This window comes from Hemicordylus capensis, chromosome 6, assembly GCF_027244095.1.
Source record: "Hemicordylus capensis ecotype Gifberg chromosome 6, rHemCap1.1.pri, whole genome shotgun sequence".
NCBI classification, from domain to species: domain Eukaryota; kingdom Metazoa; phylum Chordata; class Lepidosauria; order Squamata; family Cordylidae; genus Hemicordylus; species Hemicordylus capensis.
Genome location: NC_069662.1, coordinates 163341832 through 163346823, shown reverse-complemented (window position 1 = coordinate 163346823; position 4992 = coordinate 163341832).

Genomic DNA, 4992 nt, shown 5'->3' with positions numbered 1-4992 from the left:
CATGGTCAGCACCATGACGTCTTGCATTTACTCAACACCACTGATTTTTAATAATCAATCCACGAATCAATCAATCAAAATATTTCTATCTTGCCCCTCCTCAGTTTCTGAGGGTGGCTTGCAATAAAACAATAAAACCTTTAAAAAAAAAACAGCAATAAAACAACAAACATAAAACTAAAGCAAAATAAAATCGCAAGCAAGGCAGAAATGGATTTAAAACCAGAAACCCGGTTATAATCATATCTAAACTGTTTTTTTTTTTTAAAGAAGCCTCAGGTTCTTTTTAAAGCTAATCTGGGAGGGGAACTGAGAAAACAGCTCAGGGAGTTTATTCCCAAGGCAGGGGGTCACTACTGAAAAGGCCCTGCTCCTGGCCCCTAGTCCCCGCCAATTAGATCTATGCTTTGTTCATACATGTGCTTCCCCCCCCACCCCTCCTGCCCTCAGTCCAGAAAGCACAAGGTAGGTTACGCCATTTGAAAGCATGCTTTAAAAATCAGCACCCCCCACCTATCCCTCTGGGCTGGCATCAGGGGTCAGCAGCATAAGACAGCTGCTGGGGACCTAAGACCCTCAAAAGGGCCCACCACCATCCTCTATGCCCCTAGCCATTGGGTGGTGCTGGTGGAGCAGCTTTCTCTGTTGCTACCTCCTCTCTCCCATTCCTTTCACCAAGGTAAGCCCCTGCCTGAACCTAAGGGAGTCCCACTCAGATGGGAGGGCATCCATGGAGGACTATTTGCCAAGAGCCTTCTGAAACCTGAAATCGTCCCTGCCACCTAGGCACAAAGAGGCAGATTTCCAGCTCCTGCTGTTTTTCCTGCTATTCAGCATGACACTATGATGACATCATAGAATGTTCTGTGTGGAACCTCCATGTTCAGTGGCAGTGTACCTATGAAAAGCAGTTGCTTCGGAACAAGAGGAGAAGAGAGCTGGTTTGTTTCTGCCCGGTTTGTGGGTTTCTGGAAGCATCTGGTTGGCCACAGCAGGAAAGGGGTGGGCCTTTGGCCTGATCCCGCAGGTTTCACCTCATATTCTTGCATTCGTTGTGGAATTTGTGTCATGACAGGAAAAATGAGCAGAGGCGAGTCTCCCTAATGGGAAACATGTGCCAATAAGATAAGCTGGTTGAATGCAGCTCAGCTCAACTGCATCTGGGCAGCGAAAGGGAGAGAGCAAGCCCAAATGTCAACATGACAAGTAAATCTTGAGATGTGATGGCAGAAGCATGAAGAAGGCATGGTTAACCCAGCACTGGCTCAGAAAACCTGCAGGGATCTCAAATCTCAAAAACAGATTTCGACCGGAAGATTAGGGCCCATGACAGAATGCCTCTGAAGCTTGATACATTCCACAACACCTGCATGTAAGCGCCGGAAGTATTTGACTGAAGGTTTTTAATTGAGTTGCACTGCATCATGGGATCTGTAATAGTTAAGAGGTGAAAACACAATTGTCGCACATGTATGTTGCAGAGTCCATGACAGAAGTTGGCATGCCATCTCCTAGGCCGGGCTTGTTCCAACTGGGGGTGCTAAGGCATCTTCAGAAACCTCAGCTTGACACAGAGTGGAATGAACTCTTGTCATCATCAGCCAGGGGATGCATTCCCACATAACAGAGAGCTGAAGTTGCAGGGGCCAGAGGTTTCCCTACCATGACATCCAAATGCATGCAACTCTGGTCCCATTCCTTCCGTGGCCTGAAGTTTTGCTCCAGAGACTCCAAATTGAACCCTCAGTTTGTGGTGAGTTTTGCATCTCAAAACTAGGTGTCAACGGGGCCTCATCTGCATCCAAATGCAGTACTGGAGGCTGCACCCCACCCCCACGAGTTGAGGGGGAAAGGTCTACCCCCTCTCCTTGAGTGATTGGCTATTCGGGCTGTACTTCAAGCATGAAGGAAGACTGCACAGACAGCTCCCCCACCTCTCTGCAGTCCCACTTACTACAGAGAACTTCCTCTCCGTTACATCCGAATGCAGACAAGAAAGCAGGGGGTGGGAAGCAGCCCCCTTTCAAAAAAACAAAAACAAAACCCTGACAGGTACTGAAAGTGCACAGTGGGTGGAGGGGGGGAGAGGAAAGAAGGGAGGAAGGTTGCCAGCAAGTCGCCTCTCCTCTCCTCAGGCTTTGTGCAAACTGGTCAAGGAAGATGAGGAGAGGCACTCCTTGTCAAACCTGCAAAGGTCATATGGGTTCCAAAGAGCTGCTCCAGTGGCTACAGCAGGTAGCATTTTGCCACCCCAACAATCTGCCACCTGAGGTGACTGCCACACCTTGCCTCACGAAAGGGCATGAAAGGTCGCCTTGCTGCATGAAAGGACCATCCTTGATTGCAGGCACCAAATCACTTCCAATCTGACTGTGTTTACATTCAACCAGACTGACTGTACTACAGTGCCAACAGAAAGCTGCTGGGTACCTAGTTTCCAACAGGCGGGCAACTTAAGACCCATAGGCTGTATCCAGCATCATTGTCGTCGTCATCATCATCATTAATAAAACTTTATTTGTTAGCCGCCCCATAACGAATTATTCTCTGGGCGGCTTGAAAAAGCCTATGTCTTTCTCCAGGACAGCTTCTGCCCCCTTGATTTTCCTTGTGGGATGACCCACCTAAATTTCCACAAACCAACTGCAGTACCAGGCTGCATGTTATGGGGTGGGGTTGGGAAAGCAGCTTTGAAGGATCAGAAGTCTGCATGTTCTGGCCTCGGAGAGGTCTCACCTCAAAGAATTGGAGGCATTTGTCCAGTCTTGACAATTCTCTGTCCGTTCAGCCAGGTTAGCTGCAGGCATCATGGTGACCTTCAGGCTGGCCTGTCAGCCACTGGTAGCACGTCTGCAGCGAATTACCTTGGATCTGAGTATCTCTGGCAGATAAATAGAGAGAACGTTTCCACTAGGAGAAAATGTTCTTGAACAACTTCTCCAGTGCATTTGGAGCACATATGCTTTCCATCAATAATCAGGCATGGAAAGGGAGGATTTCACCACAGCATTCCCAGCCTATAATCTCTGCTTCAGGAAATAAAATGCATAAATAAATCCATCTTGATCTTCCATTATAAACTAGGATCTTTCTACCCCTCTTGTCCAAATCAGAACATTCTGGAAAACTGAGGTCCAAATAACACATGGTCATGAATGCATGCTTGACACCAGTTCAAACCTCCCTGCTGTTCTCTTAGGAGCCATGTGATGTGATGTCATCACATTTTGTGAAACCCTGCATCTCGCAAGTAGCAACAGCCAATGGAGTGAGAGCGGGGGAAATGCAGAGCATTGTGTAACATTATGCAATATGTCTTCTTTAACTAAACCTGACCAGAGATACATAGGAGAAAATTCATTGTAACCTATCGTTTGGGCATGAATGAGTGATCCACTGAGCAAGTGACCCAAGCTGGATTCAGCATTCAGATTGCTGGAGAGATACAGTTTGTGGTAGGGATGGGCGAATCAAAATGATTTGTTCCCAAATCTACCTCTTTCGGGAGATTTATGGACAAAACTAATCACCCCTGTGCTAGCTGGCCAGATTTGGACCCAAAACAAATTGAGAGTGATTCGATTCAGGTACAAATCGAATCAAAAAGGTCAATTTGTGCACATCCCTAGTTTGTGGACATTTACGTTTGCCAGAATTTTCTGTTTTTAGGTTGTTAGAAACAGAACGTTTGGAGTGTTTTGTGGGTTCTTTTTGACAAAACGAATGGAAGAGAAAAACTAAGCATCTACACACATGGACAAATATGTTGGTACCCCTTCACGAAAAAAGAAGAACCCACAATTTTCTCTGAAATAACTTGAAACTGACATACATAATTGGCACCCATCATTGTTTATTCCGCATTTAACAAAAATCAGACTTTACTTTAGAGTTTTGATGCAACAGAATATTTCAAATAATCACACAAATGAAAATGGCATAGACAAAAATGATGGGACCCTTAACCTAATATTTTGTTGCACAACCTTTAGAGGCAATCACTGCAAACAAGCGATTCCTGTGGCTCTCAATGAGACTTCTGCACCTGTCAACAGGTAGTTTGGCCCACTCTTCCTGAGCAAACTGCTCCAGCTGTGTCAGGTTTGAAGGGTGCCTTCTCCAGACTGCTTGTTTCAGTTCTTTCCATAGATGTTTGATAGGATTCAAATCAGGGCTCATAGAAGGCCAAAACATAGCCCAATGTTTTGTTCTTAGCCATTCTTGGATGCTTTTAGCTGTGTGTTTTGGGTTATTATCCTGTTGGAGGATCCATGACCTGTGACTGAGACAGAGCTTTCTGACACTGGGCAGTACATTTTGCTCCAGAATGTCTTGATAGTCTTGAGATTTCATTGTTCCCTTCACAGACTCAAGGCACCCCATGCCAGACCCAGCAAAGCAGCCCCAAAACATAACCGAGCCTTCTCCATGTTTCACAGTAGGTTAGGTATGGTGTTCTTTTCTTTGAAAACTTCATTGTTTCATCTGTGGACATAGAGCTGATGTGACTTGCCAAAAAGTTCCAGTTTTGTCATTAAAAAATCAGACTGGAATTTGCTAAAATGTATATTGACAAGCCACAATGCTTCTGGGAGAATGTTCTTTGGACAGATGAGACAAAACCGGAGCTTTTTGGCTTAAAAAAGCACCCAAGAATGGCTAAGAACAAAACATTGGACTATTCTAAAGTGGCCTTCTATGAGCCATGATTTGAATCCTAGCAAACACCCACAATTGTGGGTTCTTCTTTTTTCGTGAAGGGGTACCAACACATTTGTCCATTTGTGTAGATGCTTAGTTCATTTTCTTCCATTCGTTTTGTCAAAAAGAACCGACAAAACACTCCAAACGTTCTGTTTCTAATTTGAAATATTGTGTTGGCGGGAGGGGTAAGTAAACCCCTAAAGGAACCCCCCACCCCAATCCACCCAAACCTGAATCGCCCATGTCTGGAACAGTCCGGAGGCCTGTAGAATGGCCTCCGGACTGGTC